Genomic DNA, 17,343 nt, shown 5'->3' on the forward strand with positions numbered 1-17,343 from the left:
ATCTCCTTGTCATAGATGGGTAACATGTGAACCTCGATATAGAGTGTCTTACTTTGATAGCCCATTAAATTTATGGGTTGAGTAAGGACTACATAAAAATCATATTCCAAATCATCTATCCCAATATTGAATAGCTATTGTAGGTATGATAAAGTGAGTATAGGTGTTGAAAAATTATTTTGTTTTAGATTATTAAACTCTCCCTATTGTGACAGGCCAAATAAACTTGGAATTTGGCGCTACCCTTGGTCACTTTGGTTAGTGGCCAAGCAATATGAGAGCCCAAGTGTGAATTTGCAATAGAAACTAGCAAGACCTATTAACCCATAGAGCTCTATTGCAATTTCCCAAATTCCATGAATCATGAATGATTTGGATCTTAAATGGCTCCATATGCACACCATGTGCTTCCATGATGTATCCTACATACTAAAGTCTATATATGCCAAATGAGCATTTCTCTAGATTAACATATAACTTGTGCTATCGTAGGGTACTCAGGATATATTTTGTAGTAAAACTTAATAGATTAATAAAACATATTGCACTTATCATGAATGATAAGAACTTCACTTCATCCATACTTAAATACATCCACACAAGAATGTAGAAAAAACTCTTAAAGTAAGGGAATACAATAAAAAAATTCTTATCAAATGAATGAATACATAAACCATGATTGTTTCAATCTAATAATCAAGGTGTAATATATGTCAATACCATAATACTCACACATCTTTATAGTTTCTCATGAATATTTATATGGTTTTATATTAACCGCTCTGTATTATATTATTTCCTCTAATTATAAAATGAGTGTATTTTATAATTATGACCCTATTAAATTGATTATAAATCTTTAGATATTTTATATATCATCCATTTAAAACTATTAATAATATAAAGTCTTCACTAAAAAGTCTAAAAAAAAGAGAAGAAAGAATTATATATATATATATATATATATATATATATATATATATATATATATATATATATATACTTATTCTCATTTAAATATATTTTTAAAAAATCTAAAAAGTGTAAAAAAAAGAAAGATTTTTTTTTACTTATTTTCATTTAAATATATTTTTTAAAAATCTAAAAAGTGTAGAAAGAAAGAAAGAAAGATTTTTTTTTTACTTATTCTCATTTAAACATATTTTTAAAAAATAAATTTTTGTTATCATTGTGAAACTTTATAATATTTTTTTTTAATGTTTGAAGATGTAAAGGGTTGCAATAACATAAAAATATATATAATAAATTTATATGTGTGAGATTGGAAATTTATAATGCTTAATATAGAGGGTGAGATTGGAAATTTTTTTAAAGTAATTTATTTTATATATGGGGAGTATTAGTTTAATAAATATTTTGGTTAATTTTTATATAAATAATTTAAGTTTTTCTTTGTTTTATTGCTTTTTTAACACATAATTGTTAGTATAATTACTGGTAAATTGTTGGGGTTTGTAGTTTATTCTTTCCATAAACTAGTTCACAATCGGGGATTTAAACTTTGGATCTCTTAATTTTCACAGATTTCACATTACTTTGATCACCAGTTAAACTACCCTTGAGACAACTTTTTTTTGCATTATTGATTAAATTTATGTTTGTAAAGATTTAAAATTTGTAATTCCTTTGATATAGAATATATTTTAAAAATCAAAAAAATTATATTTATTTTGAATCATACAAATCTTTTTAAATTTTATTAAAAAAATATTAAATATTTAAAAAAAAAATAAAAATATAATTAATAAAATATTTATATATTACAAAAATTGAATAAATTAATATATATAGAGATGTATATTATAAAAAGAAAAAAACTAATTAAATGTCAATTTTATCGTACAATTTCCATGGGTTTATTATCTAAATCGATGCATGCTCACTTTATGTTGTTATATCTTGGCCATTACTTCATTATTTATATGTTACAAATATTTGGGGTTTTAATTGGAAACGATGGTTTCAGTTATAATCAAATCCAATCACTTCATTGTTAGTCTTGATTGGGCTATGGATGTCTAAAGCTCATTTTTCAATTTTCTTTATTGGTAGTTTTGATTGGACAATCAATGTCTAAAGCTCATTTTTCTTGGCTTTATGAATTTTTTTTTGCCATTCACATAAGAGCTTGAGAAGTAATGGATGGAGGTAGTGCTCACATTGGAGCTGATTGTGTCATTAATGGTATTATCATCACCAATTTGATGACCTTGAGTGTTATTAATGGTTAATGGAGGAGGAAATGGAAGTTGAAGCAACAAAACATTGCATGTACAAGTAGTTTGAGAATATTATTTAGCTAAAAGCAATCTCATTTGCAAACATTCCTTCTGATAAATTTTATGTTATCAATAATGGAAATATCTTACATGAAAGTAATTGGTCATTTCATAAATATGATATTGTATGATGGTAGACATAAGATGATCAACCAAGTATCAAATAATAAAACTTTTATTTTTATTTTTAATTATAATTAAGTTAAATTAGATACTCTAAATAATAAAAAGAAATTTTCATATAATCATAATAATATTTATATCAATTAACTAATAATGATGTGAATTTCATTATTCACTATTTATACTCAATTGAAAACCTTATAGGTAGCCAAATTCATGTTGTTATTTATACATAAAAATTTATGTGAAAATAATTACTTAGTAATATTTAAATGTAATTATTAAACAGAGCTTATATTACAATAAAGATTGATAGCTAAAAGCAAGTAGCTTCTCCCTGGACCAAAATTTAGTTAAAAAGCTATAAAATTGTCATTATCCGTAAAATTGATTTATGGATGGAGTCAAAAGTTTCTTGGTAAACCAAAATTTGATAAGGCTGCACAAGAAATTCATGTTGTCTATGGCTTATGTGACAAATCAAATCAAATGTCTCTGGGACCATTATTGTTTGACATAAATAAAATCAAATGGGGCAACATATGAGTGCTTGGGACCATTATTGTTACCCTTTTCTTCACATATTAGAAAGCAAGTAATTGCTCGTGGCAACTATGAGGACAAACTATTTTTGGTAGGTGTGGGCAAACTGTAAGTTCACATGTGCTATGTCATATATTTCAAAAGTTCTCATCGCTTATGTTAGATTACACACAATGAATATATGGGGCTTAAAGATTATTGAAAGTAGTATGCAAAGGTATGTTTTCAAAAATTATGGCCACATTTTTTTTCAATGAAGAAGTGTATATTACATTTTTTTCACTATTTTATATCCGGATTAACATGATTGTCTTCATAGAACATTGAATTTTTTTAATTATTATTTAAATTAAAATTGATATTTGATTTTAAGGTAGAATTTAAATTTATTTTTGATAAGTAAAGTTTTTAAAAAATATATATAAATGTAAAAAATATTTTATAGTTTTAAGATCTATAAGATTTACAGAGATTTAGTAAGTGTAGAGGTTTGCTTTTTATAATAACTATTACTTAATTATTTAAGTAGACAAATTATTTACAAATAATAATGTGATTGCAGAGAAGAGTTATTATATTTAGAAATCAATATATATATATATATATATATATATATATATATATATATTCTCAACTTTGGATCTATCAAGGGTTAAGAGGGATTAATTCTCTCGAGTTTTACATTGAAAAAAGAAGTTTGCACCTTGAGAGATTTAATCCCTTTTGATACTTATAGATCTAAGCTACTTTTCAACCTATAACTAATAAATAATTTCTCAATTACTATTTTATTCATTGTGCCGAAAAGCAACCCAGTATGAGGTAGATCTCAAGCGTTAACATTTAACATTTTTAATATTTAAAAATCAATCTAATTATTATTATGTATAAACACAATATAAATTTAAAATATAAAGAGGTTTACGAACACTCAAAAACAACAATGTATGGTAAATAAATAAAACTATAAATAAACCAGAGGTATGGTAAATAAATAAAACCTCTTTTTATATTTACTCCATAAACCTACTTACAAATACTCTAAAAAGAGGTTTTATTTAGGTGAAGCCTATGGGCCACATTATTATTAATACCATGCAAAAAATTATTATTTAACCCTAATATTAATAATAAAAGATATTATTATTATTATTATTATTATTATTATTATTAAATCTAATATTCATATTAATATATTATAATAGGAATATTATTAAATTTAATAATTTTGGATTAATACAATATTAAATTTGATATATTATAATATATATTAATGTATCGTGATATTTATTAGCTCTAGATATATATGGGAGGGAAGAACAATGACATAAAGTGATAGAGATGGATAGAGAGGGGAAGTGACAAGGGAGAGATGGAGTTAAGCTAAAGGAGAGGGGAGAGGAGGAATTAAAAGAGAGATGGGGAGAGGAATGAGAGAGGTAGAGAAGGGTAAGAGAGGGAGATGGAGACACAAAGATGGATAGGGGAGAGAGAGAAGGAAAGAGGGAGGGATATAGTAACATAGTTGGAGAGAGAGAGAGAGTGATGGGGGAAGAGAGAGGATTGTAGGGAAAAGAGAGGAAGGGAGACATATAGAGGATTGGAGGGAAAAGAGAGAGAGAGAGAGGGAGGTAGGAGAGAAACAGAGAGAGAGGAAGGATGAGAGACATGACTTGAGAGAGAGGAGGAGATTGATGAGGGAAGAGAGAGGATTGGAGGGAAAAGAGAGAGAGAGAGAGAGAGGTAGGAGAGAAAGGGAGAGAGAGGAAGGATGAGAGAGAGGAGGACATAGGGAGGAAGGGAGGAGGATAGACGAAGGGTTATATAGATGGAGTTGGAGGGGGAGAGAGGGAGGGAAGAAGAAAGACATAGGGAGTGAGAAGTGGAGAGAGACAAGGAGTGACAAGGGAGAGATGGAGAGAGAGTGTGTATGTTTTTGGGTGAGATAAAGAGACAAAGAAGGAGAGATGGAGAGAATGGGGGAGAGAAGGAGAGAGAGAGGGAGGGACAGAGAGATTGATAAATATGGAGTAAGATAGCATGTATGTTTGGGGGGAGGGGTGAGATAGAGAGACAAAGAAGGTGAAATGGAGGGATATATAGATATAGATGGAGGGGGAGAGAGGGAAGAATATTTCTTGCACTAGATGCGTTGATTTCAGTGTAGATGGTGATTTCTAATCCTATTTGATTGCTTACACTAGATGCATTGATTTTAATATAGATATTGATTTCTAATGATATTTGATTGCTTGCACTAGATGCATTGATTTCAATGTAGATGGTGATTTCTAATCCTATTTGATTTCTTACACTAGATGCATTGATTTTAGTGTAGATTTTGATTTCTACTGATATTTGATTACTTACCCTAGATGCATTGATTTCAATGTAGATGATTTCTAATCCTATTTGATTGGTTGCACTAAATTGATTGATTTTAGTGTAGATGGTGATTTCTAATCCCATTTGATTGCTTGCACTAGATGCATTGATTTCAATGTAGATGTTGATTTCTAATCATATTTGATTGCTTGCACTAGATGCATTGATTTCAATGTATATTATTTCTAATCATATTTGATTTCTTGCACTAAATGCATTGGTTTCAATGTAGATGGTGATTTCTAATCCCATTTTATTGCTTGCACTAGATGCATTGATTTCAGTGTAAATTTTATTTTCTAATCTTATTTGATTGTTTGAATTAGATGCATTGATTTCAGTGTACATGTTGATTTATGATTTGATATAATTGGATGTATGATGGTACATTAATTTTAAAACATTTGGATTAACATTGTGCATTGATTTTAGTGTAAGCACAAAAAATTATTGACAATGTACATTGATTTTTGTGTTATAGTATTTCAACCTATTAATATTGGAGAGCAAGAGAGACAAGGTATGATGTTTACTACAATATCTCAAGCTAAAGATTTAAATGGTTTACAATTTCAACTCTCCTTTTCATATAATCGATATTAAAAGATGACAAAAATAACAAGGGTGACAATAAGAATAGTAGAAGAAAGTAGTTCGAGATTAATCACAATGAAGACCATTTGTAATTGACTACATTCTTATTATTCACATTTTCATCATTCAACACTATTACATTGTCATTTTGCATTCAAACTTTTTATATCATCAGTTTTCATCATTGAAGTTATTAACAATATTTATCATCTCAACAAACTGAGGTAACCAAGAAAATTTAAAACTAATATGACCAGATTAATCTCAGACATATTTAGCATATTTATAATCATTATATTAATATTAGATGTATTTACATGTTAAGGATAAAATTAATCATATCTTCGATAAATTTTCCTTCCCGCACACAACTGAAACTAGCCTAGATCCATCTTAATTTCGGATCTATCAAGCGCCAAAAGGAATCAAATATCTCGAGGTGCAAACTTTTCCTCAAATTTTACATTCAAAAAAAAATTACACCTCAAGAAATTTGATCTCTCAATACTTAATAAATCTGAAATTAAAATAAATCTACAGTAATTACTTAATACTTAAAAATTATATAATAATATATTAAATTATTTTTTTACACCCATTTTTATTTACAAATCATTTAAATATATAATCATATATAAACAAAATTTAAACTCAAAACTATATAAAAAATTCCTTATCAACTATTTTTTTATTCCAACAAAAAAAATCTTTACTTTATAATATTTATTCATTTTTCGATCCAATATTATATATTAATTTAATGATTCTTCATAAAATACATATCTCAAACAAATTTTTTGAATATTTGTATTTTAAAGATAGTATCTAAAATGAATGCCACAAAAGTTTGAGACTTCATTGAAAATGAAATTTACAACCATCATAGCCATATATATTTATTCAAAATTTTAACCTATAAGAGACTATATATATATATTCATTCTTCGAACCATAAAGCCAAAACCCGATTTATATTAATCCACTATCTAACACCACCTTCAAAAAAAAAAAAATATTAAACTTCGATCATCTAACCATTTCCTTAACGCATTTATAATATGTTTTATGCTTTACATTTCAAAGTGCATGTCCACATGAACCATTAAGGACGGACAATACAATCAAATTAGATATTTCCACTAAACCGTAAACTTAAAAAAATATGTAGATACGTAGAAGCATGCTAAACGTGTTTAACAATTAAACAAGATATAGATACGTAGAAGCATGCTAAATGTGTTTAATAATTATACAAGAGAAGCGGCATGGCAGCGAGTCCTTACCATGAGCGAGCTTCAAGAAAAGAAACACCATGAGAAAGGTAAAGTAAGTAAAGCAACAATAGTCTTGAAAGCTATTGTTTATTGAGCTTCAATTTTTGTATGATTATCAGCAATGAAAGCCATTGTTCATTGAGCTTCAATTTTCATATGACTATCAATAATGGAGAAGATGATCAGAATTGTTACTGCAGCAAACAATTGAATCACAATATGTGGAAGAACCAGCAAGTTAGTCTATTGCACTACTACAGTCTTGCATTAATCCAAGAAAATCCTTTAGAACATGAAACACATGCCATCTAATGATCAATGTCAGAAACAATAAATACTGCCAACTGAGCCAACCATATGATATCTAGTTGTGTTGATGTGCATATTTGTATGTAATGTAAAATGATAAGCATACTGTTAATCTCATTTAATGAGATAAGAGATTTGCCTAGAGAAGAAACTCAGGCACATACCACTTTTAGCAAATACAAGGTGGGTTAAATCTGGGTGAAGAAACCTATTAAAGTAAATCAAATCATTCTGCTAATTAAGACAACACCCTCATTCTGAGCAGCTTAGAAGTTAGAAATAGCTAGCCAACAAGAACCCCTGAAACAGAAAGAAGAGGCCAAATAGGCTTGCATTGAGCTATGGAGGGCCTTCGAAGGTGTGCGTTAAGGATTAAAAGGCAGATTTTAGGCTTGAAAGAGTGTGTGGAGGAGACAGAGGCTGCTATAGGCAACATTAAGGTTACTACTGAAGATATTTTTTGATGCCTTGCAACTAAGAAATTAACTAGGAACAGTGGGATAGATGGTAGCTAATATGCATCCTTGGTAAGCCAAAGCTCCATAGTGTAGCTGGTTCCTAAATCAACTAGACATATGGGCCATGGCAGTATGCCATTATTTTAGCGCAACCTACTACATAAATTAATTAATGATTGCACAATCTACGTCTTGCATTAACTTTAGGTTCTATACACCATCATGAATACTTAAGGGTAGCATTCACATTTTTTTTTTCTAAGTTAGGCTATTTCTATTACTGAAAAAATATTGTACACTAAGGCCTTGGCCTATACCTATCCATGCCTGAGTAATGGCAAAAAACAACAGAATCAAGAACTAGACTACCCATAATGGGAAACCAGTCCTAGTCAAAATGATTTCAAAATTTAGCTTGCTACCCATGCAGGGGAAACTAGCAATGTGCACAGTTTGTTATCAGTTTTCATAGTGAGACAAAAACCAACTACAGAACCTAAAATCAGCATTTTTTTTTTCCCAGAACCCCATAAAAAAAACTAGAAAGCAAAGTTCCAAAAACCTGAGAGAAAAGACTCGTGGCAGGCTGAGTCGCAAACACGAGGTAGACTATGTGGCTAACACACAACAATCAAAGTGGCTGACTAGGAGTGAGGCGGAGATGACAGGTGTTCCTCCACTATGAAACATCTATAATTGATCCGGATTTAAACAGGAACGCAACAAATTACAGAGATAACCATATACACAAAGATGCAGCGGAAATAATACTTCATTTCATTAATGGAAAACACTGAAATATGCTTACAACTAGAAATGGAAATAAACCAACTAGGGTGATGGTAGCTTATCTCTGAGAAGAGATGTGATGGCTACATGCCTCTGAATTGTGTTACAATGAGGCTCGAAGGCCTATTTATTATTGAGAAACAATGGAAAACCCTTAACATTCCAAAACCTAACCCTAGGAGATGAAACGCCAAACTGTGGGCCCCGTTTGGGGTAAATTGGTACATCAATTTCCCGGGGTCGTAACTTTGGCATATGATCTCCGTTTGACGCATACAATAGCTCGTTAGAAAGATCTATCCGAATACTACCATTGTTGGAACGGGAAACATTAGTCCATTGCATGGACCCATGTTGCCCCCGGATTCCCCAAAAAACATCGTTTAGGGCCTCAAAACGGCTCCGGAAGTTCAGGACCCGAAAAAATGCTAAAAATAGTAAATTGTGCTACAATTAAGGAAACTGAAAATGCTGAGAAAGACAATGGTGGGGGTCTAGGTGGACTTGGCAGGTGGCCACCAATATCCACCTGGATCATTCCTCCCCCCTTAGGAAGCAATGGTCCCCATTGCGTTGAGCTCCTCCATGAGATGAGGAAACTTTTGCTGAACTTGTTCCCTGGTGAGCCACTTGCCCTGCTGAAGGAGTTGGCCTGCTTTGACAACTCGATACAGTTGGATATTCTGTTGGCGAGTGTTCTTGATCTGTGTGTCCATGATCCGATCAATTGCAGCTTGTTCCATGCAATCTGGATTTAATTCTGTGGGTTTGAGCTGTTCTGCAATGTCGGATGTGTCTAGCAATGGTGGAAAGTATGGCCGAAGGCGGTCCACATTGAACACTGGGTGCAGGCCAAGGAATGGGGGAATGCTGAGCTCAAATGCATTGTCTCCCATAGCCTTAGTAATGGTGTAAGGACCATATCGGAGTGGTCTCAATTTCCGATAGGCTCCAGTAAGGCGTTCCTTTTGCAAATGCAACCAGACTTTGTCGCCCACCTGAAACTTGTGTGGCACCCGATGTTGATCATGTCGCTGCTTGTACTTGGCATTTGATTTCTCAAGAATGTCATGGACCTGCTGGCGAATATGTTGGATATGCTCAATGAAGCTGGTGGCCTTATCTGTTTCGGACTGGACATGAGCTGAATTCATGTGAGTAGCTGCAAGTGGCATGGCCACATCAATGGGGCATAGTGGCTGGAATCCCAAACCCACCTGAAAAGGGTTATGGCCAGTGGAGCTGTGAAGAGCTCGGTTGTAGCTGTGCTGAACATAGGGGAGGCTCTCGTCCCATGTGCATGGATGCTTTGAGTTATACATGCGCAGAATGTGCACAATCATCCTATTGACAACCTCTGTCTGGCCATCAGTTTGAGGATGGAAGGTTGTGGACTTCGTGAGTTTGGTGTCCAGCATTGACCAGAGACTGGACCAAAATGTGCTGAGAAACCGACTGTTCCGATCTGAGATGATAGACTGTGGGATCCCAAAGTGCACCCACACTCGTTCAAAGAAGAGTTTAGCAGTGGCTTCTGCTGTGATATTCTTCTTGCAGGCCATCATAATGGCCATCTTCGAGAACCTGTCGACGACCACAAAAACACAGTCATTTCCATGCTTAGTGGAAGGAAGGTCTGACATGTAATCCATGGAGATGGATTCCCAAGGTCGACTAGGGGTAGGCAACGGGGTATAAAGGCCGTGCTTCTTAATGGTCGGTTTGGCAATGGCACAGGCAGTACATGATCTGATGTACTTCCCAACATCCTGTCGAAGATTTGGCCAATAGAAATAATTTTGCAGTACTGCCACTGTTTTCTCGACCCCGAAATGCCCAACAGCCCGACTGTAGTGTGCTTCCCAAATCATCTTGGCACGCTCGCTTGAAGGAACACAAAGGTGACCGAGGTGGCATAATAGGGCATCCTGGAGGTGAAAATCTGCAACACGCCGACCCTCCAAGAGTGTCTGGTATGTGTGGCCGAATTCTGGGTCGCTTTTGTAGAGAAGTGGCCAATCAGAAGTCTCGTGCCCACAAGAGTTGAGCACGGTGGTTAACGCCATGATCGGGGGTCGACTGAGGCAATCTGCAACATTATTGGTGCTGCCCTTCTTATACTTGATATTCAAGTGGAACTGTTGCAGGTATGTAGACCACTTCTGATGGCGATCATTCTGCAATTTCCCTTGGGTCTGTATGAACTGCAGGGGTCGGTGGTCTGTGTGGATGACCGTTTCCTTCCCCAAAATGTAATGCTTCCATTGTCGGCAGGCCTGTACAATGGAATACATCTCTTTATCATAAGTGGGGTACTTTCGGACTGTGTCTGAAAGTGTTTCACTGTGATATGCCACTGGATGTCCATGTTGAGTAAGGACTGCCCCAATAGCATAGTCAGAGGCATCTGTCTCGACCTCAAATGGTTGTTGTAAATCTGGTAACGCGAGCACTGGTGTCGTGCAGAGGCGATCCTTCAACTCCATGAATTCCTTCTGTTGAGATTCAGACCAAAAGAATTTTTCTTTCGCCCCTCCCTTGGTGACTTGACTCAAGGGCCAAGAAATATGAGAAAACCCCAACACAAACCTGCGGTAGAAGTTGGCAAGACCTAGAAAGCTGCGGAGCTCTGTTAGAGTGGTTGGAGAGGGCCAATCCCGAATGACTTGGATCTTGGCTGGATCGACATGCACCCCCTGTTCATCAATGATGTATCCCAGATACTGAACCTGGGTCATGCCAAAAGTGCATTTCTCCAAATTGGCACATAGCTTGTGTTGCCGCAGTGTTTGGAGAACCTGTCGGATGTGGTGGAGGTGCTCTTCCCAACTCTGGCTGAAGATCAGAATGTCATCCAAGTATACTACTACAAAGGAGTTGGTGAATGGCCGCAAGATGTCATCCATTAGCCTCATAAAGGTTGCAGGAGCATTCGTCAATCCGAAAGGCATGACCAACCATTCGAAGAGGCCCTCCTTGGATTTGAAGGCAATCTTCCACACATCAGAGGGTTCGATTGGTACCTGGTGATATCCTGACTTTAGATCGATCTTTTTGAAATATTTTGCCCCCTTTAGTTGGTCTAGGAGGTCATCAATCCGCGGGATCGGGTACCTATTACAGACAGTGATCTTGTTCAGCGCCCGATAGTCAATACAGAGTCTCCACGTCCCATCCTTCTTCTGTACCAACACGATCGGGCTCCCACAGGGCGATGAACTCGGACGGATGTGACCTTTCTGCAGGAGCTCCTGAATCTGCCTCTTGATTTCATCGTTCTCCAGAACGGAGCGCCGATAAATTGGTCCATTGGGTAGCGGCGCACCTGGGGTCAGATCGATGGAGTGCTTGACTTGACAGTGCAGAGGAACCCCTGCCGGGGAGGTGAAGATGTCCTCGTACTCCTCCACAATCTTGTCCATCTGTAGTTGTCGTGCAGAGGGACCCCGTCTGGAGGCCGCGGCCACTGTCTTCTTCTTTCCTTGAGGGCGTATCATCAGGAAAACAAATTTCCTGGTTTTGGAAATGATCTTACTGCATTGTTTTGCAGTAATCAAAGAGATGGTGGCAGGTGGTGCTACCTCTGGTATCCTGAACAACTTATTTCCCAATGTAATAATAACAGCACGGGGCCTTGATTCATACACAGCATGTCGCTTCCACAAGTATGGTTGTCCTAGTAATACATCACAAACTTCAAGGGGAGCAATGTCACACAATACCTCATCCGTGAAGGGCTTGATGTTGTATGGAAGGCGACACTGCTGGCTCACGCGAAGATCTCGTCCTTGGTGAAGCCACCCAATGGTGTATGGTTGTGGATGTGCTGTGGTCGGTAAGCCCAACCGCTTCATGACCTCTGCCGAAATGAGGTTCTTTTGACTCCCGCTATCAACAATGAACTGTATCGGGGAGCCCTTTACCCACATTTGAGAGTGGAAGAGACGCTCCTCCTCCTCTGGATCTTCAGGTTCATTTTTCTGGATCTTTGCGGTAGCAACAGTGGCGCTGGGATCCGCATCAATGATCTGCTTCCCTTTTTCATACCCCTTATCAGGTTCTGACTCAGAGTCAGAACATGCATCTGATTCTGAAACCTTTAGCTCAGCCACCAGTGACTGCTTGGCCCGACCCTCACTTGTGTTGTGAGTGGAGCTCTTATGGAACTCGCACCATTTTCCAGTGTCCTTTCTCGGCTTCGCGGCGCTATTCTTTGCTTTCAGCTTCGGCTGGTTGTCTTGGGCTGTCCCGCCTTGGCTTTGTCCTTTGTTCTGTGGTTTCGGGGCACCTTTCCCCTGCTTTGGATTCGCAGATCCAAAGTCTCACTTCTTTTGTTTAAACTTCTGCTCGACCTTGACGGCATATCGGTATGCTGCGCCGAGCGAGGGGATGTTTAGGAATTGTATTTCTTCCTGGATGTACTTGTGCAGGCAGCCACGGTATTTGAGTATCAAATGTTGCTCCGAATCCTTGATACCCAACTTTGTGCGAAGGGTATGGAAAAGATTGGTGAACTCCGGCACATCTTGGTCCCTTCCCTGCCGCAGCGTGGTCCACTTTATGTATTCATCCTCATAGCTTCCAACAGGGTAGTACTGCTCCTTGACGGCATCCCGGAACGAATCCCAGGTGGGTGCGGCTGAAAAATAGTGAGCCAGTACTTTCATCCTTCTGCTCGCAGTAGGTTTCCCACCAGTCCTTGATGTGGGGGGCTACTTTGAGGAGAGCAAAAACAATCTTTTCCCGACTCGAAAATTCATGAACAGAAAAATAACCCTCTAGCAGATTTAACCATTTATCTACGGCATCTGCGTCTATCTGACCCTCGAATATGGGGATTTCAAAATTAACTTGTACCTTAAAGGGTGTGGCGTTTCCAGAGTAGCTGCTGGAAGCCGATGCGTCGCTTCTGGGTAGCCGCTGAAGGATCTGGGTAAAGCTGTCCATCATCGCGTTCCGTTGTCGCTCGAGGGCTTCTTCGAGCAAGATTTTGATGGGATCTCCTGCCCCCTCGTCTTTCTTCTCGTCCGCCATGGGAGGCCGTCGGGATTTGCGAGGTTGGTCTTGCAAAGGTTCAACCAGTTCAAGCCCTAACTCCTTATATCTCGACCTTGTTGGGGACATGCAAAGAAAAACAGAGAAAAAGCAGACCGCTCTGATACCACTGATCCGGATTTAAACAGGAACACAACAAATTACAGAGATAACCATATACACAAAGATGCAGCGGAAATAATACTTCATTTCATTAATGGAAAATACTGAAATATGCTTACAACCAGAAATGGAAATAAACCAGCTAGGGCGATGGTAGCTTATCTCTGAGAAGAGATGTGATGGCTACATGCCTCTGAACTGTGTTACAATGAGGCTCGAAGGCCTATTTATTGTTGAGAAACAATGGAAAAACCTTAACATTCCAAAACCTAACCCTAGGAGATGAAACGCCAAACTGTGGGCCCCGTTTGGGGTAAATTGGTACATCAATTTCCCGGGGTCGTAACTTTGGCATATGATCTCCGTTTGACGCATACAATAGCTCGTTAGAAAGATCTATCCAAGTACTACCATTGTTGGAACAAGAAACATCAGTCCAATCCATGGACCCATGTTGCCCCCGGATTCCCCAAAAAACATCGTTTAGGGCCTCAAAACGGCTCCGGAAGTTCAGGACCCGAAAAACTGCTAAAAATAGTAAATTGTGCTACAATTAAGGAAACTGAAAATGCTGAGAAAGACAATGGTGGGGGTCCAGGTGGACTTGGCAGGTGGCTACCAATATCCACCTGGATCAATAATCCTCCATGTCGCCACCTGCCTGTTGCAAGGCCTCCGTGTTGCTAGCTTGCTACTCTGGATGTTCTTCCTCGATGAAACGGTGATAAGGGTCCATAACCTCGTCTGCATGTTGATCCTTGTCCACCTCCTTCCCTGCTTGTCCTATCTCCTGCTCAGTGTTCTTCTTCCCTGTGCCATGGGTGCTCGTCTGAGCCATGTCTGGTTCGGCTTTGGTGTGGCTGCATCCTTTAGTGGTGCGTCCACCACCCGCAGTGTCCTGTCCCTCAATAACTCTGGTGCTACCACCACCCATAGTGGCCTGCTCCGCAATGGCTCTGGTGCAACCACCACCCTCAGTGGCCTGTCCCTCAATTACTTGCTCCGTCTCGTGAAAGAGAATGGAGATAGTGGCAGTGATGATGGGCCTGTTCAGGGCAGAACGAAAAGTGAATTGGGCATTCTGGGGATGCAGCTGTGGATGGGATGAAGTGCCACTTGGAGGTGAAGCAAAAATGGAAGGAAAGCTACTGGGAGGCGAGGTAGGGGGCACCGAGTGGAGGCAGTAAAATTGAGAGCGGCCTCTGCCACTATGGGTATTTGGGTAGCGCCCAGGGGCCTGCTCAGCTAGGGAGGAAGTGGTATCCGAAACTGGAGAGTGCTGGGGGCGAGTCAGGCTTCCTCTGCTTCCGCCCTTGCAGTTGTGCATACGGTGTCGCATTCTTGGCATATTGTCTTCAGAAGTTTGAGAATTCCTTCCGGGATTGGGCTTAAAGTGATTCAGAGACTCAGTTGAATTTGCGGACTGGCCAATGGATGGATTAATAGCAAAGGCTGAATGGAAAACAAAATGGCATTCCAGGCTCTGGGTGAAGTGAATGTTGGGGCCGAAATCAATGCAGCAAAGGAGGTGGCAGCGTCTTCTGGTGGTTGTGCGGGAGTTGGGTGTTGCAGCGACTTGAGGGCAGAGGCATTGCAGTGGCATAGGATGATGGACAGGTGCAGAGGTGAAATTATCCCGGGAATTCATGTTTGCGTAGAGCTGAGGTGGGTGGTGGCTTACATGTTGGAGACGGAGCCATCTTAAATTGCATTTATGGCTATGGTGAATGCCAGTTTTAGACCACTATGCTAGTCTACGGAAGGCCATGTGGTATAGCCCCATGCCAACCCAATCGACCGCCACCTCATTGTCCTTGTTGATCACCTGTATTCGGGAGTAGCATTCACATCTTTGGCATATCATGCATACTCATTTGAAAGGCTTCCAGAACCTGGTCAAGTCCAAGCCGCTTGCGAGTTTTACTAAAAAAGGCTTTGCACTGCCCCTCACTTTTTGTTGCAACATGTTGAGAGATGTTCTTAAAATCTTTACCAAACATTGCAAGGGCAGTCACAAAAAGTTGCCTCTCATGATCCGTCCACTGGGAATCAAATTCCTCTGTGATAGTTGTTGCAAGTCGTGGACTTTGAATGACATTTACTTTATTGGAATATTCTATAGTCACATCTCTTCCAGTGACAAAACCTACAGCAGAACCATCTCTAAGAAGTGTTTTCACTGAAATAATTCAAAACAATTGCTTGCACTACAAGGGCAAACTGAAAATTCTTGAACCAAGGGAAAAACAAAACAAGGTAACATAATTTTTAATCTTTTACAATTACCTGATTTTTTTTGATATGCATTTCACTTGAGACAACATCAAGAATAAAATGCCGAAACTATAAATCAAACCAAAAAAATATAAAATTGAGGTAAAAACATGCCAAAGTCACACAAAAAAAATATTTTTTACAATTACCTGAATTTCCTAGATGGTTATCAAGGTTGCTTGAAATGATAGAGACAAACTGATTGATGTCTACATTCTTTCTTAAACTACTTTGTGCAACCCCGACATTGTCATTATTTACACTTGAAGGATCAAGCAATTTATCAACAGAAATAGCAGCCATTTCCCTTTGTCGATTGCTTGGAGGAGTTGTGGTAGCTAAGTAAGCAGATGGAACTGAATAATCTCTACGGTTCTTAAGTCGCTGCCTACGCCGCACCATCTCAAATTCATCAGATTTCTGGTTCCTGTAGTAAAACTCAATACAATCTGCAACAGTCTTGTGCTCTATGAAAGATGCAATTTTCTGGAAGTTCTTGTTATACAAGAAGAAAGTGTCCAAAAATATCTTCTTTTCCTCTGGTGTCCATGGATTTATTGTCTTTCGTTCCTGTTCAAAGGCAATTGGATCTTCAATTAGAGCATTATTATAGATAAATCTTTGGATGCTTCTCTCCTTCTCATCCAAAATCTGACATGGCATTTTAAGGTGTGCTCTCTGATAGCCACTCAAGGGTTCTTCCATAAGTTTTTACATTGTCTGCACCTCATCTGATGTAGCATCCAACTTTGCATTACCTGCTTGAAATAATGAAAAAAAGTATATTAGAATGCCACATTCCAATCTCAGCCAACCATTAATTGCTACGAAAATATTCAAATTCTCTACAAAGGAAGGACAAATTTAAGTTTAAAAGGTTTATTAGAACATGAATTTATCTGTTAGTGCATGCAATTGAGTGAAATTCAGTCTTCAAAAGGTTTAAAACATAAAGAATTTCGAGCAGAGAAATTGCAGTCGCAAGAATTTTGAGAAGCATCATCTTTTGAAAATGTTCTCTGGTGAATTTTCATGCAAATTCTTTGGGAAAGAAAATACTGTTGCCATTACATTTGTGACAGAAAGCAGAATTTAGCAGCTCACCAGTTTTCAATCATGGCTGTTCGAAGTCCATAC

This window comes from Pinus tabuliformis, chromosome 9, assembly GCF_031772625.1.
Source record: "Pinus tabuliformis cultivar Carrire ecotype Pingquan chromosome 9, CPIR1, whole genome shotgun sequence".
NCBI classification, from domain to species: domain Eukaryota; kingdom Viridiplantae; phylum Streptophyta; class Pinopsida; order Pinales; family Pinaceae; genus Pinus; species Pinus tabuliformis.